General features: G+C 34.0%; 2 long non-coding RNA genes across 2 annotated transcripts; one reads left to right on the top strand and one right to left on the bottom strand.

Moving 5' to 3' along the window:
• Positions 1–9,327: 9,327 nt before the first annotated feature.
• LOC122568025 lies at positions 9,328–13,397 on the bottom strand. The gene is made up of 4 exons (XR_006316947.1): positions 13,351–13,397; positions 12,904–13,005; positions 11,812–11,879; positions 9,328–11,427 (listed from the first exon to the last, which is right to left on the bottom strand). It is a non-coding gene; the product is annotated as an uncharacterized LOC122568025 (long non-coding RNA).
• Positions 13,398–13,520: 123 nt separating this feature from the next.
• Positions 13,521–25,238, top strand: LOC122567965. The gene is made up of 7 exons (XR_006316935.1): positions 13,521–13,767; positions 14,837–14,922; positions 21,237–21,291; positions 21,901–22,760; positions 22,877–23,214; positions 23,990–24,252; positions 24,773–25,238. It is a non-coding gene; the product is annotated as an uncharacterized LOC122567965 (long non-coding RNA).
• The last annotated feature ends 258 nt before the right edge of the window (positions 25,239–25,496 follow it).

Genomic DNA, 25,496 nt, shown 5'->3' with positions numbered 1-25,496 from the left:
GGGATAACTTAACAGAAAGTTCGTGCTTCCTTGATGCTACTGCACCTAGATCTCGTTACAGGTTCAAGGGCTGATTTAAGAGTTTACGTTCGTATCATTCGTTACTGCTTAAAGCTTCAAGTATTAGGCACTTAGTATTCTTTTGTTTTAAATGTACATTGTCCTTCGTTTTCGTGATTTTGTAACCATTATGTAGACCGATGTATTTGGTTGTTCGAGAAGCCTGTAGCGTTTTTATTACGAATTTCCATCAACCAATGAATTATTTCAATAAATACCGCTTAGTTGGATACTAAAGAGAATTAAGGAGGAATATGCAAAATTCATTCCATTTGTGAAAATGAGAGAAGGATACTAATGAGAGAAAGTGAGACTAATGATACCTACTATGTAAATAATAATCAATAAAGTTATAGTTGATTACTATAGCTTTTAAACGGTAGCTTAAAGAGTTCCTGAGTAAAGAAATGTTAGATGGTTTTTCAAAATATAATTTCTATAACATTCATTATTTAATAGTTAAAATAAGGAAGACAGAAAATAGCTATCTGAGAACGCGCTATTGTTTGATAACGGTAATAATAATTAAACAGTTCCAGGTATTTCCACTATCTACGGAAGGTATTATAGAGTGACCTGAATATTATATTTCCCGATGGCTGATGTTTTATTTCTACGGAAATCGATCACGTGTTAGGTATTAATTGGAAATGAATCGTATTGAACAGATCGGTCCTCTAATTGAAACCCACGAGTGCTGGTATAAGTTAAACAATGACATTGATTGATTTTATGCGCGGCGACGATGATTCTTTTGTGAACTGTGATCGATCATTGTTGACTGGGAATTGTAATGGAAAAATGGGGATGTTAATTGACAAGTGTGCTTGACATATTGGATAACGTATAATATAAATAATTCTAAGAACAGTTTTGACGTGTATATGTGCCATTTTAACGATCGGTGAATCAAAATATTTTATCAATATTACGTTCAAATAAATGTATTGGTTCTAAGTAATCTATTGTAGTTCCTGAATAATAGATTCTGTATTTTGCTCGACAAAGATATAAAATATGATATAAATTACGATTAAATACTCTAAAATTAAATAATCTAAATCAACTTAACTAAATCTTTTGCAGTTACTTACTCACTGCTTGTGATCTAACTATAGCAGTTGAGGATTAAGAATATTCATACTCCACATTGTATTTATGTTTTAAAACTATGACATAATGGTTTTACATTTAATTCAACCATTTTCATCGCAACGTCTGAACAGCGAAGTAATATTGCAATATTAATTCGTCAAGTACACGCCCGTTTCCTCAATAACAACTACTTTGAAGAGCATAATACCAGTGCTTTCTAGGAAACGATTAACGATAGCCTGAGGATTAAACGTGTTTCACGCAGACAACACGTAAAGCTTCTTATCTTTAGGAAATCCGCGAAAAACCGTTATCGCCGCGCAATTTCTTGAAAAGAGAGTTTTCAATTGACACATGGTAATTTATACTTCTCATCTAACTTTCGATAAAAGTTAGCGATCAGTTAGTGCTTTAATGGAGATAGTTCTACATTTTTATATTTTACCACGTAAGTACTTGAAGAAACTAAAGAATATAATGTAATTTTAATTACGAATCTTTTAATTAAAAGCTACCTTACTAATTTTAATATTATAGAAATATACATTAAATATGTACATCTTCTTTGCTTTTCAATGTGCTTTTCTTTAAAATTTTTCTTCTAAAATTTTATTCTCTTTAAAATGAGTTCTTCAATGACCTCCACTTTCCAAATATGTTCTTCCGATTTTAAATAATCTTTTCTTATTAACTTATTGATTTCCTCTCGTAGCTTCAAAACATTCTGTTTAAATCAAGAGATCGTGTATGAGTAGTCCATAAATTCTGCAATAACTTCTTTAAATTGTAGATATTTTTCATACAAAATGGAATCATAACGTTTTATACATCATCCTACTACTACACTTAAAACACACAAACCCCTATTTATCTTTTTCTGTGACCTGCAATATATTTATGTATTTACATATATAAAATCTCTTCGCAAGATAGTACAATGTGAACTAAATCGTTTAACAAGGGTTTCGCTACGATAGACCCGTTCCATCGTTGTCAAAGATGATGCAAATTAGAAGACAAAGCCTAGGCGTGTCTAATCATCAAGCAAACGGTGTCTCCAGGTCAAAGAAAGGGCTCTTTGACAATGTCTCTGCAACAGGGAGAGGTCGAAAACCACCACCAGCAACGTGGTTTATGACAGCATTGGGTGACTATTCCGCCGCATAAATAGAATATGAAAGGCAAAATATCTCCAGAGCGATCCTATAGCGACGACACCCCTCCATTTCCTTTGACATCGGCAATAGCCCTCTGCGCTGTTGCACTTCAATCACCGCCCCGTCCTCTCATCGATTGGAACGTATCGTAACATGATTTCCCATATGAAATAGTTTCCTGCATTTTTCTCTGTGCCGTATCAACGCACTTCCCACCGATCGTTCGTTCCCCCGCGTGAAACAAAGCGACAGATATTAGCATCGTTTCAACGGTGCCTCTCATTTTTCTTCCGTTACTTTTTCACATCCATTCCCCATTTTGTTAGGTTCCACTGTTTCCGATTATTATATACATCATCACTTATGGTGCACGTTATTCACGCAAATTTTGCTAATTTAGTACTTTATCCTTTTTTATAAATCTCTTTTCGTTATAGCATGTACTGCACAGTTTGCTATGATAGATATGTCATGTTGATTTAGTTTGCTTTAATTATATTTTAGCAAATACAATAAAAATTTCGGGCATTTCTAGCTATTCAAACAGTTTTACGAATCGCTGTATAATAGTGAAATATCACATCTTCTACCCAGAACCATTTCTAATCCGATTCCATGTAAACTATTTAAATTTTGCTCCATACTTTCTCTTTAAACAAAATCCAATTTGTACGATCCTCGCATAGGCTAGTGAAATAAATTCACCCAGTTCCACTCGTTCGAGTCACCGTGTTCCCATTGTCAACGATCTTCATCATCCCTGTATCTCCATATTGCATTTAAGGATTTCGCGTGGGCAAATGGTCAGACATACTCGTGCTGTACGATCGCGTTTTACAATTTCGAAAACGCGTCGATAATACCGGCATTCGATAGTCGTTGTATCTATCGTTTCGGGCAGCACACTGGCCGCGTAAGCTCCGTTATCCGACAAAACCATTTTGAGAATGAAGGTACTCATATCGGTGAATGTCATTTCTGCCATGTGACAGGATCAGCCCGGGGTAACGAATGAACCTGTACGTTGCATGATAACGCCCCGTTAAAATATTACTACGAACGTAGGCGCTGATGCTATTCAGTTCTGTATTAACAAAGGTGTTCGTTAACCAGAGCGAACCGACGCCGATTCCTGGAATGATTATTCAAATGTCGCGCGAGCTTGCTTCGAGTCAGCAGGTGACCAGGTCGCGTGCACCATGTAGAACGTCTTGTTGACCAGGAAATGTCGCAGTCGTAATGTGAAATATTAGCTACTTGTTATTTGTTCACATTACATTACGGTAAGCACTGTGATATTTTCTCTTTATTTCTCATTTGTTTATTTTCGTTCTTATTACTTTTTGTGGTAGTTTCGCTTGATTTATAGATAGATGGGAGTTTCACGATAGGAATAAATTATTCCGTTTGTAAATATTCATGATGTGTTTCTGATGTTCTGATGATTTTTTGTGTTTGATATAAAATCGGTGCGCAAACTTGTGTTTCATAATTCACTTTAGTGCGTTAGCTATCAGAATCGTTTGACAAAAAAACAGTTGCAACGATAAGAAACATACATGGACCAGAGTCAAAAGCTTTGTAAAAATATTTGACACCCAATGATTTATCTACGTTCATATTGAGTTCTATCTGTGATCGTTCACATTAGAAATATACGTTTTAGAATATTTCAGAAACTTCAGAAGCTATTTCATTTGTTTCAATAATACACATACATATGTATATCGAAACTTATATAATATCAATTTAGAATCTTTCTTGTAATTTCATAAAAATTCCTGTATACGCGTGCAATTAGTAACGATGAATATTATATCGAAGACTAACTACGTAATATAAATTATAGTTAAAACAATTGAATTTCCTTTTTTTAAAAAAAACCGAAACGATAGAACGTACAGGTCAACTCGAAACTCCGGAAACGTAATTGCATTGTACCAATATAATCAATCGAAAGTTAAGCTATTTTAATCCTCAGCAGTACGATGCTGTTCGTTCTCGTCGAATGCGAACTTGGAGATTACGAAGCGATCGTGAGTACAGACAGATCGATCGTAATCTGACGACGAACTTCTGTATTCGCCGCATAAATCTAGCTTATCTACCAAGCCGCGGTAACCTAAACTATCCTTCTCGTAGCCCTGAAGCATCGGCAAACTTGTTATTGTTATTAGGCTCTCGAAACTCATCATGATCTCGCGCCGACGTAATTTTCACGACACGTCGAATAGATACCCGCAATTTTGGCCGCTTGTACCGCTATTATCGCGCATCTACTTTCAAAATAGCTATTTCCGTATCGTTAAACAGCACCCTCTCTTTATTTTGTAACCAGCTTCCCGGAGTCCCTATTTTCTTAAACGTCTAGGATCTCAATTTCCTCGACACGATCCGAGATATCGCAGCTTTACATACGGAATCTGTAATTTTTTTGAAATCAAAAGAATCCATAAGGCCAGCTATTGGTTCCTTCTTCGCGTCCTTTAGCTTTTAATAGCATAGATAAACTTTCATTATGTTTAGAAAACTGATAAAGAGGAAGATCGATGTCGAAACACTATTTTTGTTTTTATTAGAAATTTTCATTTTTGGCATTTATCTTCATTCCCTCGTAACTTCAATTTCTCAATTATCTTCAAAACTGGCCGAACAAATACGAAACGGAAAAAGAAGCGGATCATTATATAGCAGCTCCTAAAGCTGGAGAGGCGAGGGAAGTAATCGAGTCCAATTCCATGTTCACCGTCTCCGTTTCCATAGAGATCAAAGCTCGAGATGTTTCGCGCGCTCGCAGCGAAATGAACGTTACGATGCTCAAACTTCTGTTCCTTTCACCAACTAGAAAGGGTGTCAGGCAGGGAGAGAGGGAGAAAGGGAGGGGTTGAAACGGTGTCGTAACGAACCGAGCGGGTTGTTAATCGCCCGCACGTTTTTTTCTACTCGATTCCGAAGGGGCTAAAAGAAACTATGCGATTGCACCGCTTTTTAAGTTCCACGAACCGCGAACATAGGACAAAATAGTATTGCAATGACTGTAGCAGGGTCGGACAAGGAGAACGTGAACAGGAGCGGTTGTAACGGCCTCTTTAACCGTTTCCACTTCCTCGTGCAAATTTTAGTGAAATTGTCGTGCACTCGAGGCTCTTCCCTTCGAGATGGGCGAACCTATTCAGGGACCACTCGAAAAACATTCGAGTGCCCATTGTACGAGTACGTCCGTCTGTTCAGGATGCTTTACCTCGTTGATGCACACCCCCTACACTCCTTTGCAACCTGGTAAATACCCGGGTAAAACTACTCACTCCAAGTATCGTGTTAATAGAGGATGTAAGACTTTAGTCAGATTTCAGATGAATTTGATTCTATGTAGTTCTGATGTCAAACGAAAACTCGTATGTATTTGTTAAATTCGTGCATGTCGTTCTTTATGATAGTTGATTTTGTTCGATTAGAGAGTCGATATTAAAAATTAATTCTAACTTGATATTTCTAATCTTTCTTTTTACAGCCAAATTGCTCGAGATTCGCCGAATTTAAAACGGCAACACATAATGAACCACAATATGTTAAACATGATGGGTTATAGAATAAATTTACACAATCTACTATTCTGTGAATAGAGCTAGCCTACTTTGTTGTTAGATAAATAATCGATGACTTATTTTATCTCACTTAAAACACTCCTGAAACAATGCACGTCTAAACTTCATGTTTGCGACACATGATTCTTTACAGTCTTTAATTACATTTGTCAAATAGTTTCGTTAATAATAGAATTAACGAATATATAGTACATCTACTTCTATTTTCATTAAATTAAATTAATTAATCCCACCTTTTTCATCTTTTTCAAAATAATAAAGCGAAATCTCTAGATATTCATCGAGTATTCCACTAATTGCATTAATCTCTTCTGAAATTTTTAGAGACTCGGTACGATAGTAATACACGTAACCAGCAGTTTAAAGCAGTTTACTATGCATTATGCGATTGGATTTACGATTCACGATTTCCGATTTCAAAACGCTTATGCTTAATGAAACAGTGGAGCAGAAAGCAGTCATTTACAGTTTCCTACCATGCACTCGCGTTTACTTCAAATTGGAATCATATTACAGTCAATGATTAAAGTAAAGATACGATTCAAAGGGAAACCAGCAATGCGCCATTGGCACTGAATGCATTATCGATTATAGCTTTATGTATCAAAAAAATCTTCAATTGTAATGAAATTAATTTTACATATTGCATATTTTATGAAAGGAATAATTTAACGTGGATTTTAAAGAATTCTGTTCTAGTGAATAAATTGATCTAATTGAATAAATAAAAAAATATAGTCTTAGAATCGCCAATATCATTAAAAATTTTACCTAATAAATTAGTACAAAAATCTGAGCAAACCAATAATCAGATTACCCACTACTAAATCTATCAGCATTCTATTCCTCAGAAGTTCTCCCAGAAAAATTGAAGTATGAGCATCGTATCTTTTTAAAACCTATCACATCATTGACCGCGTCTCACCGCTAACAGAATCTCCAGTACCGCTATTTGCCAATTTTCACTATCCCTTTTATTGTCACAACTTGAAAGCGTATAAATGCCAGAAAGAATATCTCCACGTCCCGTAACCGGAGGCTCTTCATTTTCCAGCATTGTTGAATTTCGCGCTCTACACCTGGAAAAGGGACGAGAGTACACGTGCGCGAGCCCACTACGATTAATCATTCTGTTTTTCGATGCTGCATCCCCCGACCTCGAGCTACCTCGTTTTTTTTTTTTTTTCGTTTTCGCCAGTTTTCACGGAGGAGTCGGGGGTAATTGTTCGCTCACGGTACGAACAACAAGCGCGTCAAAAGCCGGACGAGCCAACGGATTCGTTAGGCAAGCATTTAACGAAAAACGACGCGGCGTTTCCCCGAGCTGTCTCCACCCCTTCTCGTCCGGCTAGTTTTTGTTTTAACCCGTTACGTTCATCCCTTTCTCCGACGATACATACGAACACTTGTCAACGTCGCGTGTGTGCACCAGGAACCGCGGAATTTACGTGCGATTTTGCGATCCGTTTTATTTTTATCCGCCTTTTTTTTCTTTAACTTTCTCCCTTGTACCGTTTGATTCTTCACACCTTCTCAGTCTGTAAATTTTTCCGGTGTTTTGTTTGCCGTTAACTTTTTTATTCTATCCTTTGTGTCAACCCTCTTCTCATTTATTTTCTTTGTCTTTTCATTCTTGTTCCCTTATCGCTTTTTCCTCTTTTTTATTCAATCCTTTTTTTCCATTTTCTCTTCGTCTTTCTCTGTTTTCTTCTTCCAATGTTGACTTTTTAATCATCAAACTCCTATCGCTCTCCTTTTCTCCGTTTTCGAACAAGAGTATTGTGTCTACTAGTTTTCTTTTCGTCATATACTAAGACAGTAGCTATATGTATTTTTCTACAAATATTATATTTTATGACAAATTTGTAATAACTTCTATAACATTTATAAACGTACACAAGTAATTACAGCTAAAATAAGAAATAAGAACCTATGTCTGCTTTACATGTTTCACAGAGAAGTAGCGTTTGTAATAAAATTAATTAATTCCAATTTTATATCATATTTCTCACACGTTACTTAGCAAATCATATCATAAAATCTTCATCAACGGCCAAACTCTCAAATTACCCTAACATTTAGGTATTTATTACATCAATTAATTTCGTTTGATCCACCAACTGATTCTAAATTATTTAAGGGAGCATTGTTTTAATGGCTGCTCAAATTTCATCGCCCGAAGCATGGTCTGATTTACGCTATACATACTCGTGGTATCCGATCACTGCGATGCACACACCCCCTAGCAGTTCCCTAGAATTTAATCGGCGCTATTATACTGACAGTTAATCTTGTTGAACTGTACCCTGTTCTGCTCGTAAATGTGTAATGTTATGATAGTTGGCTCTATGAAGATTCCCAGATTTAGTCGTAAAGAAGAAAAGCATGATATTCAGAGACGTAAACGACCCCTCACTATGTTTTGCAAAAGAAATGGTAGATTATTATATTATCATACATTAAATCTGCTTACTCATGGAAATTACAAGAAAATTTTCGACTTTTATTGCCGTGGAAGTGAAGACTAATTGATTACGGTTATAATAATTATGATTAAGAGTTAAATAAAAAGGACAAGAAAATAAGATGAAATATGTGCCATATAGAATTAACTGTTACATAATATATACATTCTACAATGCCACGTTTTCACTACGATGCCATACTTCTTACTACTATGTCAAATATTTACTACCTACACCTTACCTACTTACTTAGATTACAACCTCAAAGTATCCTACCTTACTATAAATCACACCTACGTAAAAATCTAAATATTTGCTTATTCTATCTACGCAATAATCTAAATGTACAATAATAAGGGGAAAGGGAAGGAATATTGTATGGGGTATGAGCTACAAAAGACTCTGAAACAAATTCAATCTGCGAAAGGTTAGTAAAATTCTACAAAATATGTATAATTACTTTTTGATTGGTAAAGCCCAAATATTATTTCCTAATATTTAGCTCCTTTCTTTTGTTCACCTCCTATATTTCTCTCAGTCTTTTGAGCCTTTAGCATACGTATTTAAGATGCAATGAAATATTAAAAAATATAATTGAAATGTATTTTTTGCGAATTGATAAATCTGAAACAAACTCATTTGCTGGATTAGTACTTAAAAAATAGACATCTTTAAAATGAAAACATTTTATACGTGAAAAATAAAGTACTAATTATCAATTAGATTAAATTACTCATGAATACATTTTAGCAAAAATAGAGAATCATTTGTATGTTTTTAATCAAAACTAAGAAAATTGAAAGGAAGAATTTTAAGTTATTTAATTTGAACTGAATTAAAAATTGAAAATTTTATTTGAAAACTAAGATGAAAGAAAAGCCGATTATTATGAAATCACTTGCTTCGTCTTTTAACATTTACTATCTGTTACTTCTATCACCACTTTCACTATTTATTATATACATCGGCCAAAAAAAGAACTACTACTACTACAAATACTAAAAGAGAGCATAATGACAAAGTAGTAACAAGAATGACTTCCCATGCTTCTGGATGATCCAAAGGATCGAGGGTAGTTGCCCACTTCCATGGCAGTTTGCCGGGCCTCTTCGGCTCGTAGCCTCTTCTTTCTTCGAACGCAATGCCCGCTGAAACTCACATCTAAGCTCGAGACTTTCGATGACATGTTCCATTCGTGCCAACTTTACCGTCGATTATTCGAATGAAATTCCCTGAAACAGGTTGGTCACTCGAAAACGCGCCTACCCGACCAAAGACTGTGCCAACCTACCCGGTCCTACCTACTTATAATTAACAGATACACCAGAAAGTATACTACCTATCCTATCTAGCGTTATATTTAAAAAATGGCAAAACAAGCATACCAACACACTCGCTCCACGGTTCTCACATATAACACCCGAGCGCAAGAGTCTACACTAGAGAGAACGTCCCAGGACGCCTCCGACACCTGAGCTTAACACACAACATGCACAATCTAATTTGTGTACCATTTTCCTGAAATCGACTGACGAAGGCTAGTGAGCATTGCGCAAAACGTGATAAAACACGTCTAAAGAAATTATATCGTCAAAATAAATGTAAGTAAATTTGGAATTATATTTGTAATTTACAGCAATATTAACAGCGTGGTTACACTTAATCGTGTAGCTTATATTACCACGAATTGCGATTGTATTGATACATAAGTTGAATTAATATATGTCTCAAGATTTTTAATATCTTAAGTTGTAGCGAATGAGAAAAACGACTCAATTCCACAGCCTAACCACACACACACAATGTGAAAAATACGTCGTGCACTATACACTAACACATCGTCAGTCACTGAGAAATTATTACATTAAATATGATCATTGTGCCCAATGTCTTTTTCCCATTAAAGTAGCACCTGGGCACGTGAATGAGATCCTGACAATGGGCATGGAAAGGGTTAAATCTGAAAATCCTGATGTAAAAGCATGATTAGTTCGTCTAATTTGTATTTAACGGACCAACGTTCTTTGATTTTATATTTTATTACTTCGTTTCGGATTATGATAACTCTATTTTATTAATTTAATAAATTACTGAAATTTGAATATTATCAAAAAAGTAGCATTAATAGGAAAAAGTCTAAGACTTGATGAAATGGAATAATTGACTTTAAATGTATTACCAAAATAGAAATAATCTCAGGCAATCTCTTTGTCAAAGCATATTTCCGAAAATGCATAGGCAGTGTTCAAAATTATTGCTTCGATTCAAAAATCGACCTGCAGTGAAGTTTCTTCTTGCACATAAAATTTCGCACATTCTTGTACGGACAAAAAATAAATTTTAATTCATATTTTAAATTCTACTGATGTTTATAATATCTGAAGTCATATAAAAGAATGTGACTTAATATTGTCACAAAAGAGAAAATTAAATTGAAGATTATTTATTGTACCGTATATTGTATGTATCGTCATTATCTTTGAGTGAAAATTGCATCTTTCAACAAAATCGGAGGGCATCCGATTTCTCCGCTATAAAATGTTCAAACGAAATGGCTTTGATACTTCTTATTTATACCAAAATTCATTGCTTAAGATTAAATATATTTGTCATACAGGTATATTCGTCTAGATATTTGCCTTTTGCAAATATTTATACCGAATACTATTATACATATTTATAAGTACCACGAATATATTCTCAAATTTATACGTTTAAACTAATTATTAAAAAATTAATTATCATAATCCTATCCTGAACTAATAAATAGATATGAAAAAATACTCACGGGTATAAAAAATACCCGCGGTCACTATGCTCGCAAAAAATTCTACATAATACAACCAGTCACCCGTGCCGATTCGGACCTTTTATCCTACGACATGATTGAGTGACCGGAGGAACAAAAATGCATGCGACTCGCCATTAAAGAAACGGAAAACGTTGCCGTCGATACTGCACTATCTCAGCAAATATCATTAGAAAGACTAACATCAGGCAGGAACCGTTGAAAATCCAATGGTGGAAATGGAGGTTGTGAAAAATCTGTTATAAAATAAAACACGATAAGTGATCGCTAATTATTTGGAAAGTTGGAGATTATGAAAAATGGAAACTTATTACATTCGTAACTTTAGTAATAATAAAGATTGAAATTCTAATAAACTTCCATAAATGTAAAAACTGAAACTTTAATATAAATGTTTAAAATCTAGAAATCAAGAATCTAATGATTCTTTAAATATATTAGTCATTTGTTTTATAATTTGGTATTAGGAGTTTAACACTTTTTTTATTTTAATGGAAGAATAATCTTAGAAAACCCTAAGCTATGAAATTTTCAATCAAATTGTATTTTTTAATCAATAGTATTCAATGCAAAATATACAGAATACATATAATTCAAGTATGATATGTAAAGTTACTTACATTCTTGGCTTTTGAGCCATCGTTGGAGCATTCCCAAAGAAGGTAAAGAAGTCCAAGCTGTGATATGTCTATAACAAAACACAAAATATCATTAATGTCGTTAATACACAATAACAAGCATGGAACTTTAACAATAATAAATACTAAACTCTAATAAGTTGCACGCGGTCACAAATATTCCTTAAAAATAAAGTTGTTTATGGATGGGATGGGGTGGGGAGTAGAAAAGAAGCGAAATATTGTTTCGATGTTTTCTTTCTTTTCTCTATTTTATTTAGAAAACACTGCTACTTTTCTTTTCACACTTAAGAAATTATTATTAAGAAATCGAAATACGTATGAAAAATATTAGTTTAAAATTATAAGATATTTCTCGATATCGAACAGATGTTTACGAATAGCTTGAATACAATGCGATCATTTACAAGAATTATACTCTGAATGTTCGTTACTAGAATATAAAATATACATTCCACTAATACACTATAGTCGCGTGTTGTAAATAGTTGAAAATATTTGCAAGAATTCAAAAGTTTACAACTAAATATATTTAAATAATACTACAAAAACGCATGCGACATCTTGCTTTGAAGTACTTGAGTCTACTTGCGCGCCACCTCTATGAAAAAGATATAAGTTACGAAGTTGCAATATATGACGTTAACTAAAGCGAATTCACATAATATAGTAAAATAACTTGAATTCTATATGTGAATGTTACGATCCCTATCGAAATAAGTTAAAACTATTGTTATTAAAATTTCTATGTTTCAAACTGTCTACATGGAGCTATCTTTAAATTATCAAGAACTTTATATCGCGAATTACATTGAAACAATAAAATAATTTCTTACAAATGTGTTTGAAATAAGAGAATGATTTCATATATCCGAAATAGAACAATGATTAATTTAATCGTATTTGCTTTCATCTTAGTATTCCAAATAATTACGAAATTATCTATTATGAAATATGTACGAAATATATTTCAAAATAAATATAAATTGTATATCAAATGTTTACATGCTCGAATACAAAGACAACAGAATTGCTCATACGCAGCTGTCTTAGTTAAAATAAATTAAACATTACCAAACTTTCATGAAGATTCATCGGATCCATCATTAATCGTCGTTGCGTCCATATATTGATATTTCTGTTACTTCTATATTATCCCTGCTATCGATCAATAACCTGCGCAAAAAATAACTATAAGTCAAAACAAATATATAAAATAATTAAATAAAAACACAATCAAACTCAAATTTTGTTACGAAAGCTTACGATAGAAGCTATCGGTAACAGTATTATGTAATAAATAGACAATCGAAGAAAAAGTAAAACAAAAATTTAAAAAAACTGCTTAATTTCATTAGTTTAGTCTTCAATGAATTGTTCAATAAATGTGTATTAATTAAACGATATTAATAACGAGATATAAACGATAGTAAAAAAGATAGTAATGAATAATGCGAAAAAATGTACTAATGACAGTAATAAAGGATCGACGCCACCAATAGGTTATAATACGTTACAAACCTGACGCAACGCGATCCATGTTATCGGTACGACATGAGACGACTGAATGACTCCTTGTACCTTAGTTTCGCCGAGAAACTTCCAAAGTAGTGGGGCGAAGGAGGGACACACGAGCCGGTGGCACAAGCAGGTACACAGTTAACGATTACACGCAGTTACAGATGAACGATCTAGACAAAAAAATGTATGCATCAACAAAAACATTCATCTTCTACGCAGCGCTTACTCGAATCTTTCTCTAGATCGATATTTACAAACATCGTACAATAATTCGTAGCCCTACTGGCGGCATTCAGTATCACAGACACGTTTGTCTAACTTGGAATGAGAGAAAGAAACTCTTCTAGTAAACTCGCGGACGGGACACTCGCAGTATACGTTTCTGAATACCATGGTCTTCTCTACGACTTGTACGAGGTAAGCTACTGTCCATGTATCGTTAGGATTGACCATCACTGTGCGTCTCGTTGCTTAAACTAACCTCCTTTCGTTTGCGTAAGATTTTCTCTCCTGCAGGAGTATTTTGACCGATTTTTAATTGTCTATATAACTAAAAAGGAAAGACGAAAACGCAATATTTTTATGCTTGATTTCCATCTTATTTCGGCTTTAAGAATATTCCCTTAAGTTTCCTGATACCTGTATAATAGGAACCCTATATGATTACTTATCTAAATCATAGTCAAGTATTTATTAAAAAATCTCTTCTTCTCAAAGTACAATTACCCAATTATATTCCTATAGTGTGCTCATCGGTTTTACATTACACTGGCACACGCAACACTTTGCAGATGAGCCTTTTTCATAATGGCTGCTTTTAAACTACACCATCGTGACTTCCTAGCATTTGCCGTAATTGTTCCTTTGGATTTGATATCATAACGGTTCCACCATCCAGCTGCCTTTAAATTGAATTGTTTTATGCAATTCTTCTAAATTTAATACGTCACATTTTACATGGGTTATATATGTATTCTACATATTCTACATATATAATATAGTAATATACGTAATTATATACTTGTATATAATATTACATATTAATATATTATATTATAATATTACATATTAATATATATATATTATAATATAATATTATAATATTACATATTAATATATATATTATAATATAATATTATAATATGTAATATTATATTATAATATATATATATATATATATGCATCTACCACATTTTTATTATATATATTTATACAATGAATTTTTAATTACGTTTCATAGTATGTATAACAATATATTTTAATGTTTGAAATCCTATTGATGTTTGCATTGCTTCTGTTAAACTTAATTTTCTCAAATTAAAAGTTTTATCACATGTACTATTTTTCTTTTAAAAACTTCATTTATATTAATGATTACATTCAGCTTTTCATTATAACTACTGAGATCAAATTATGAGAATGCAACGCAACTTACGCAGGTTGCGTTAATAGTCTCATTGTAATTTCTAATAGAGTGTTTTTGTAGGAATGCTCAACGATATCCAGGAATTTTCGAGGCTCCTAGCAGTTGAGCAATTTTGTTGGAAGGGAAACTTTAAGATGGCGTATCAGGTAAAATTTCATAACAGTTTCCATTGGGACGGAATATTGCGAACGAACATTGTGCGAAACAGGTTGCGTTGGAAATCGTGCACAGGATTAGTATGGATAAATCCAATGAGAATTTCTTTAGTTTTTGTGTCACTTCGTAAGTACAGTCCTTGTTATTGTTGTGAAAATTGTATATGGCGGAAACAAAATAGTTCGATATGACTTCTTTTAATATTTGGATTTAAGCGTTTTTAATAAATACGTTTTTGTTCTTGTTGGAATTGGAAATCGCGATTTGCTTTAATAAAAGGAGGATTAAACGTATTGCATACTTGAATTTGCATACTTGAAATACTTAGCTTTTTAAAGATTTTCGTATGTTTCTTTATTATATTAAATGTGAAATAGTTAAATAGTATTAAATAGTGAATAGTTAAATGTGAATAGTTGATTTATTACTAAACTTGTTACGATTGTGCAGGAATATTTATTGGTACTGATAGTAATTTGTTACTATTGATTTCATTAGATTTTATTACTAATATTATTAAATTATTAGTTCAATTGTGCGAAAGATAATTTTTTCAGCAATGTTACATCATTTTGTACAGTATATGTTTTGACTATTAAAATACAGATATATTTTAATTATTCGCTCACTCAAATAAAGTTACAAATATGCAAAGAAAATCTGATAACAAAACTTCCCGATCTACTTAATATTTACTTCTTACAGTACTACAATGATAACATTTTAGTAAAGTTAGTAATATTATTAACTGATCAATTATTGCATAAAGAGCTCAGATTATGGAAATCTCCATGCAAAAATATTATAAACGATCGGATATTTCAGAAACCATCAAATTTATTTCTTACATTCTGGTCTTGACATACACAAGTAAATCAAGAATTATCCAAACTTTATTTATACAATTAATTAAATTATTAATAGCTGGAATTCTTAAACGCTAAAAGACACCACAGAGTAGAAGCTAAACAAAACATATCGCAGTTCTCAACCACGTTTCTTATTCGCGACCTCAACACACCTTATCGCGTAACAAGTTTACTCTTATCGCAATCAGTATTTCCAGACATTTGAGCGGATCTCCTTTTACTTCCGCGCGTTTTATCTTCCACGAGGGCGCGCCGGAGATGACGTGACGAGAATGTTGAACATGACCCGTCGAGTTACATCGACTTTGTGTCGGTTCGACCGGTTTTATTGATCTTAAAGTATTTCTCCAACGTGGAAAAGAAAAAAAACCAGGCGTGCAACCATAACCGTAACTAATGTAAGCTTCTTTCGGGGCTTGCGGAGAACTCTTCGCCGTAAAGTTTCCGCACGGCAGGCGCAGCCGCGAAAAGTTTCTACTACGGTGTACATTTGCACTCGGGTGTTTCTTGAATTTGAATATCGCTATGGGCACCGTTTCTCCCCCGCGTGAATTTATCTCGTGAATTATCTCTCTCAAGTGTACTCACGCTCACTCAGCTGCATTCAAACGCGTACACGCAGTGCGATTCATTCGAGTAGAATCCCGAATCCACGGAAAGAATCCGCCTGAAGAAATTGAAATCCGTAATTGCGGTCAGCCGTGTCAATTTATGAATAATTATAATTATAATAACGGTGTACAAAATAATAGTACGAGAACTACTGTTGAGATAACCAAATGATCAGTTTACACCAATTACTTTCGCACTGACGCAACTAGCTTCTAGTATGTAGCAAAACAAACAATTACTAATAAAAAATCTATAATTGTACATACTTTGATCTGAACAAAAGTTGATGTTAATTTTGTTAAAAACGTTTATACTAGACTACCTCACCCAAATACTAAATTTATATTTCCAACAACTTTCGTGGCATTTTATTAAAATAAGAAAATTCATGTTTTATGCGACGTGCTTTTTATTCCACTTTAATAAAAAAATTTACATTTATTTTTTTAACGTACATCCAAAAGTATCTATATATACAACATAATATGATAAGTAAATGGTATTGCGCGTGTCGTGTTTATGGTATCAGAGGTGAAATACGGATTTCAATCGGTGCTCTGAATTGAATGCTCAGTTAATGGAACGATACGATTGAATTGGTCGCCGCTATTGTTTGAGTTTTACTCAGATGTCAATGAACGAATTGATATGTAAATGAGCTCCTCCGACTCCCGTCGCTACTCTTCGTATTATTCTTTTCGTGCAGCTCCGTTGGATTATCAAGACTCATCGTGGTGTATTCGCTGGCACAATCATTCAACGATATTTATTGCCTTGGCGTCGTCGTCGAGATAGGAAAGTTTATGCTGTCGTTTTATCGACGATCACCACGATCGTTGATATCAATTCCACGCATCACGATTTTTCGCTAAGATCGCGCGTATCTTGCTTACAAGTTCGATACTTAAGTCTGCATCTCATGAAATATCAACGAAGAATTGGATATTGAATTTGCTTAATACTAATACCAATGCATTAATGATTTATATTTGCAAATTTGCAGATTCGTGTTAAGTAGAAGATAAACAGCCTTTCCTGTTTCACATATTTTTAGAATAAAGGAATCTCTTACATCATGGAAATACTTTACAAATGTGTCTTCTACAATTACTTAATATAAATTTTACCAACAACTTTCAGTAGAAGGAAGTCTATTAATTCTCCTTACATATATAAAAATTTGATAATGCGATAGAAAGGAAATACAAATAAGTATTATATATTTTTGACATTTATAAGGCATTAATACCTTCCTGTGGCCGTTCGATACTCCATTGTCGATGGCTATTCTCGACCCCTTTTTTATCCATCGATAAAAATGCTATCCCTGTCCCGAAAAGCAGCTTACGTGGAGAAAAAGGGAAACCGCGGGATTGAAAACCTTACCGCGCATCGTATCGTTTATTTGGAAGGTCCACTACACGTAAGCAAGTGGCACGCTGAGATAAAGTTTAAATCACTGGAGTAATAAAAATGAATACGGGGACAATATATCTTGCCATGAAGTCTTTCTTTTCCCTGTGCCAGACCGCTAGCCCATACAACTATGCATTGTCTGTCAAAGATTCGTTCATACACGTAATTTTTATCGTCATCCGTTTCCTTATGAAATTGATACTTCTAGATACGATCTCGAATAGTCTTAAAAGTTTCTCATACTTGCGTATTTTATTTCTTTTTTCAATATATTTTCCGAATTCTGATAAAATCAGTTCTTTTATTATTTATTTATTTATTTTCACTGATAATCGATTTTACAAACGAGTCATACAGTAAAAACAATAGAATAAGATAACCAGTAATTCATACTTAAAAAAAAAAATATAAATATTGTATAAGTATGTGTACTTTTCCGAGGAATGACCGTGTTTAACAGAAACACCATTTTTAGAAATATTATTAATATTTGTGCATAGTTTTGTTACATGTTACTATTTCTGTTACTTCTTTTCTTTCATTTCAAAAGAAGAAAGAGGTAACAGTCTGTTCAAGGAAATTTCAGAGGCAAAAATTATGTTGCAAATTATATTGGAGAATAAATTAATTTTCTTTATAACCCAAGAATAATACACGTAAGAATAATACAGCTTTAATACACGTATATGTGTAGGAAAAGGCAAGAGAGCACAGCTGAGGCAATATTTCATAGTAACCACGTTCGTTCACTGACCTACTCTACGCATCAGCTTTCAAAAGTATTCAAACTGGCCGAACAAGCAACAGTTCTCTCCACAATCCCGATCGTTCAAACCCCTTCTCCGTCTTTTCTTCTCTCTTCGTTCCTCTGCATGGTTCCTTGACAGTCCCGGGCGACAACAGCGTGGCAAATTAAATTAAATCCGCCTACAGGGCAACGCGATCGATAGATTTTCATTTGGCGTGGAGCGTTTTCGATTGGAGCGAGCAGGACAAAACGTGGGAAGAGAAGAGAGAAGGCTGCAACGACGCCGTAGAGACGAAAAAGAGAAGGAAAGAACAAGGGCGAAGTGAAAATATTGCCTCGCGGCCCTTTCGTCCCCATCGGTCTCTCTGACAATCGTCACCCTCTCTCGTGGGTGCCACCCATCCACCCACTCTCTCTTCGCTTCTCTTCTCTTCTCGATTCTCTTTCGCCGCCGGTTGCATTTCCAAAGATTAATCTCCCGATTTATTCACCAAGCACGCAGCTAGTCATGAATTTTTTCTGCCCCCGGTATCATATCAATAGCGTGTAATAAGCGAACCAGACACTGCGCTGAAACGAGGTTCGGTCAACGAATTATATATTTATTGTGCGAAGATAAGGTGCAAAAGCGAGAATCATGGACATTGTGTTTATTGTATTACTTAAATGTCAGTTAAACGATATTATTGTGCGTGTGTGTGTTTATCTAATGCGATTTTGGTATTCAGGCGTCGAGATAAACTAGTGGGATGTTTAGACGATGAAAGTGAGACATAACATGGTAAAAATGTTGATTGCACATTTATTAATAGATAAGTAGTACTCAATATTTAGCGGACTCAGTTTCAATTTCTTTAGATAAGTTCATAAAAATATAACTTTATATAAATAGTTTATTATACATAGTTCAGCTTCAAAATATTGTACGAACGTTCTTATTTATAATCGAATTCCGATTAGTTTAATTGTCTATATGTTTGAGAGAAATTTTCGTTACCATATGTACCTTTCTCACCGATTTCTATCAAGTAATGGAAATATTTTTAAAGGTTGATTTTGAATTATTGCTTGATATTTATGAAATAAAAGCTGTCGATTTAAGTGGAATAGAAAAACATACTTCAGAGACAATTATACGATCTATCAATAACACAAAGAATATTGAGCGAATTTTACATATTTACAAAAAGAATATGTACCCGGAAAGTCGAGAAGAAGGCTCAATAAGATTCACAATAAGTGGGCTCACAAGAAGTTGAAAGAAAGGAATATAGACTATAACGACGTTATTAGTTTCAAATGTTAATTGAAGTTATCGATTTATTACTGACGGAGGCAACAGAATAATTAATGCATGAAACCTTTGTGATAATAACCAATCGCTCGATATATTAAAAGGCAGAAACGGCCAATAAACGCGACCAGCTTGATTATGAAAGCATTTGAGAGAAGACTTCTATTTGATTGAATTTTAGCAATAAGTGGACAGAGCCATGTTTTCTACTTATAAGCGGCGAACTATCCATACCGATCAATGAGGTTAAGTGTCTGCATGGGTTTATTTCGAGCAGTTTCGATAGTAAAGTACGCCGCACACTCCATCAGCCGAATAGTATTACGAGCGCTATTGCTACTAACCACTCGTTATTTTGCTATCGATCGGTTCTAAGCTTTATTTCGGCGCGCGTGTACGACTAAATTATAATTCCGGCGGGCTATTACGATGCAGGCAGTCCTAGTTTCTACGATGGCATCGCTTGAAAATTTACTACCTATTTCTTCGTACAATAAAGAAAATGTTAGAATATCTTTTTTACAATCTCGATATAAAATTATTTTACAGTATGTTTATTATACGTTATATACCATCAAAAAAATTACAATTATAATCATCATATATTATTTTCTTGCATAATTCGACTCGCATGATTATTAACATCCTTGGATGTATAGACGTTAAAAATTAATAAGAACGAGCATAGAGATTGAAGTCGATACACCAGCGACTACATCATTACAGGTTTCATATAGAACCTAAAGATTTTTTAAAAAGGTTAATTTAGGATTCTGTTTTCTCGAAAGACTTTGTGATTCAAAATTTATTAAAGGAAAGCAATAAAACAAAATGAATCTTGCTTTAGTAACTAAGGGAAAAGTGAGAAAATCAACAGATACGAACTTATCATATTCTTCACGTGTGGTCTTCAAGTCAAATAAACATATAGTACGATTATATGGTAAAAACAATATCAGTTAAGGTAATTTCAATAATCTGAAGATTTTACATCGTTTCTTTCTTAATCGAAGATTCACAATCAATATTACGTTTACGTTTAACGTTTATGATAATCCAGCGATTGAGATTTGTCACGCCTGATTACCCTTGCAATGTAGCAATATCCATTCGTGAAAGCAGCTTGATATCGGAACCAATTTTCTCTATCGAATACAATAATAGATCTGAAAGGATCTTTTTATCAGATCTGCTTCGGGCGAACATATTGAGAGGAATATTATACGTGTACACCTCTCAGCTTGTAAAATTAAATTACGCAGGTCGTTTCGCGTTTGCGGCTCATATTGGAAGAAGAGGGAAATTTTCTCCTTCTACGCTCAACGCCTTGCACATAACGTTATTCACCTCACAATTTTGTTTCAGGTTATTCGACAGCGGTTCGATGCAGAAGTTCAAGATTCTTTTCCACGATATCGAGGTAAAGGTGGCAGCATATAAATGTAAACTCGCAAGTAACCGAGAAGTTACACGGAGTTCGCAATAAGAAACTCGCTCCCTTGCTTACTTGCACTGCGTTACGCTGCATTTAGTTCTATGGATTTACGAAAAATTACTTTCGAAATTAGTTCTTATAAATTGCAAGATATCCTTCGAGTGTAAATTCGAAAAGAAAATCTTTCTCCGGGAGGAATTCTGTCAGCACAGTTTTACATTTTACATTCTTTAGTTCTTGTAGTATATATTCATATTCGAGTGATAAATAGACTAATTATTAACTGTTGGGTAATTTGTAACTTCTTTAGACATTTCCAAATCAGTTCCAAACTTTAACGATATCACCATGATAATTGTGCTTTATAGCAATATTAACAATATTTCAAAAAGTTTCGTATAATACACATAATATATTCATAAAAGTTTTGTATGATGAATGTTCAAGTACTCTCATAAGTTACTATATAATACAATTAGGGTAACATTAACGGATCATGTCAGTTAAGGGTTAAATATAATTTTAGATATCAAATCTTTATCGAAGAGAAATTAGTTCGATCAAAAATAAGGAAAGACTTGATTTCTCAAACAGGTATTCGGGGACAACGAAATTGGACAATAAAGCTGGTTCCTGGAGTTAAACAAAACGTATCTGTTAAACGGAATACTGTTACGAAATCTGCTCGCCAAACAAGGGCACTGCCGTACTTCCGAATGACATCGTAGTCTGTTCTCTGTGTAACGGATTCCCGGACTCGAGATTGTCAATCGAAACAGGACTTTCGGCATGCTTGTTACCACGTGACTTAAGCGTGTTCTAAGACATGCCGAGTGGAGGCAGGGAGATGAGGAGGGAGTTGGAAACTTTGAATCTTGCAAACAGCCTCGAGGACTTGTTCGCCACCCTCGTGAAGACTAATAAAGCTACGAACTGCGAATAGGAACGGTAAATGGCGGGATTGCTAGGTAAGAAGTGGTCACCATCCATTAAAATTATCCAGCTCCTTACGAGAATATTCTACCAAATGTCCAAATTGGAAAAATTGAGAATATAAAGAATTAAATAAAAAAAACTTAGAGAATGAAACTAAACTAAATATGGAAATAATTAAAAACATTGCAAAATGTACCGTCGGTCACAAAAATTTACACACACTCTCGACGAATTTTATGTATCCGACTTATCAGAAGAAATTAAAAATGTACTTTGTATAAAATTATTTAGATTTGTATGCAAAATGATCTATCTTTTCTCGATATATTACGGTATTTGTAAAAAGAATTAAAAATATAAAGCATTTATGAACAAAAATCATGCTCGGAAAGTGCTTCGGAAAGAACAAAACCTTCGATTTTATCGATGTCAAGAATATTGCGAGCCGTAGGCTGTTATTGAGTCTTATTAGGACTTTCAACGTGTTAATATTAAATCTACTTGTTTCGTGACTTCATGTAAGTATAACGAAGATATTTACACTTTTATGAAATTGTATTCTTTTATTTCTTACGTTCTCTATTCGATATGTACAATATTGTATTATCTTTTATTTATTTTTTCATGTACCAAGATTACTTGAACACCATATGCGTACGAACGTTTTAGTAGTTAGGATCAAGACGCGTTCAAACAAATGAGAGAGGCATTTGAAATCCTTACAGCGAGAAAGCAATTAAATTGGCGCCCCGCTGCTCTCTTCTTTCGTGGAATCAGCCGGTGAGAAAGCGATAAAATTCGATTATTACCGAGCTTAATGGCGCGGCTTAAACATCTTTAGTTCATCTTTGCCAATGTCCATCGCGATTTTCGGCTTCACACTCGAATGCTTGGCAATTTTGTGATCGTCAACGACTCGAATGGAACGGCAGTTTTCACTGCCACGCATTTGCGACGAGTTCCTTTTAAAAGGTACGTAGATCTATCCCAAGCCTTTTTTCTTGGCTTAAGAATTTTCATGGAATTCAGGATGAAAAGACATTGTTCTTTGGAAGCGTTTAAAAGGGTTTTATTTTCTTCTTATTCTAGTCTTTGTGTTTGGCTTTATTACCATTGCTTTGTTCAGGATGTTCATATTTTGTGCTGTTTTTATTCAAAGTAGTAGTTGTAATGGACCGGATTATACTTCTATTTTTTAATTAAATTTTTATTTAAATTCGGAAAATTATATCATATCACATATTCTCTACTCCCGAGATCATTTAAAGCTTCGCAAATTTTAATTTCATTGTGTCTGAATCCAACGAATTTATAGTTTCCATGGAGCAACTGGAGTAGAAAAATCTCTTTATGTTCGATATATAAAGGGAAGGGCAAGAATAACTTTACTCCTCCGCCACTATAGGATTTTGAGGAGAAATAAAAAATGTCTAGTGGGCGATATAAAAGCAATAAAATTAATTTTTTATATAGCTCCATAATATGTTATGCGTTTCAGCATATTGCCATCTTTAATACCTGTGCTGATGACATATTATAGTTTTTAGAACGGTATTTGCGTTTATAAAATTATTAGTATATTTGAGGAAACCTGAGAGTAATGAATAATAGGAACAGAAATAAAAGGGAATGGAAATAACAATATGTTAGCGTCGACTCTTCTATAGAGATGATGTCAAGGTCGACGCATCGCGCGATGTCGAATCCATCTCCAAGCCGGAACCATAAATGTGTCATCGTGGTTTAGGATCGATCTCGATAGCGGCTTTGAATGGCGATACTCTGAAGGACCGTTGCGGTTCTAATTCGTGGATGTTACAACTATAGTTTCGGGATGCCGACTGTCAACAAGAAGATCAAGAGGATCAACGCTCTCTGTTGTTCCACGCGCCGCGCCGCCTATGACTTGGGGATACTCGGGTTCACGGTGGAGAGCGATAAGAGTTTTCTAGAAGGATCTGATCATGGACCGCTGGCGGGCTGATAAATCCTTTGGCAACAGAACTGACAGTGAGTGAAAAACCTCAGCACTTACCTCACAATCTTCGCGAGATTCCCATCGTCCAAGATGGATATATCGTCGAATTTCGAGATACGTATTATTTAACATGTACAAGATAGAAATTGGTCAATTAAACAATGATGATAGAATACGTAGAAATTTAATTGAAATCTGTGAAATTATTTATTAAGTTTTGTAGTTAAAAATTAAATTTTATTAACAATGAAATTTAATGTTTGTGGACAATAAAAGGATTGATATTTAATGAGCATTCCAATATACTTCAATACGTACGTACATACATTCACATGAAAAATTTCTTACAAAATCGATCCATAAGTAGATGCATTATTTCAGATCGCAATTTTATACAAACGAATAGATAATTTCACAATTAAAAAGTAATAGTTGATGTAAAACACAAAGTTGTATTGACCGACTTTTACGTCTAGTCTGTAATTAACACAGGTTTTTTTCACAGCGAAAACAGACAATCTTATGATAATTACGTATGATTCTATAACGAAGGCGACGCAACGTCTGGATCGACTGGATTCAACGAAAGCAGCCTGAATCCTGAGACTTCCTAAACTTATTACGCTTCCCTGACGTTGAAAATAAACGATGAAGAAGAGCGGCAGACTGTAAAAACCAGGGAATTTTTGTAAAACAAGTGGCTGCAACTCAGCTTGACGCCGCGCCGTGGAAACCGACTTCGAGGTTGCATTAAGAGCTCCGCGGTAAAGTGTACTGTCAATAATTTAGAAACCCTCCGATGAGTTTTTCTTTTCAAGCCAGCTACCGTACAGCAGAGACCAATAGAATGGTAATAAGATAAAGAAAATGGGACGAAGGTAAAAATTTTTGTTGTTTAATGTAATTTGCAGAGGTAGAAATCCATTAAATATGGAAATCAGAAGTAGTAATACCTTTTTGCTGTTTTAACGAAGTAATTTTGAAATCATTCTTGATTATGCAGTCGTTTTATTATTAAGATACATAGAATTAAAAAATTGTATATATTTCTTTTTCATAAAGTGGTTAATAAATTATTTCATACAGTACAATGAAAAATACTAATCGTAAATAAAATAAAATATTTGTTTTTCGTGATAAACTTTTTTTTACTCATTTATTTATGCGAACAGGAAATAAAATATCCTTTGGCTTTACAGAGTAAATGTAAGGAATACTAAATACTTAAGGCCAGCAATGTATAAGAGATATTACTATGTTATGAAACTATTAGCAT

The sequence above is a fragment of the Bombus pyrosoma genome, linkage group LG5 (assembly GCF_014825855.1).
Source record: "Bombus pyrosoma isolate SC7728 linkage group LG5, ASM1482585v1, whole genome shotgun sequence".
NCBI lineage: Eukaryota > Metazoa > Arthropoda > Insecta > Hymenoptera > Apidae > Bombus > Bombus pyrosoma.
Note: the sequence above shows the minus strand (reverse complement) of the source record. Positions and strands in the feature narration are given on the sequence as shown.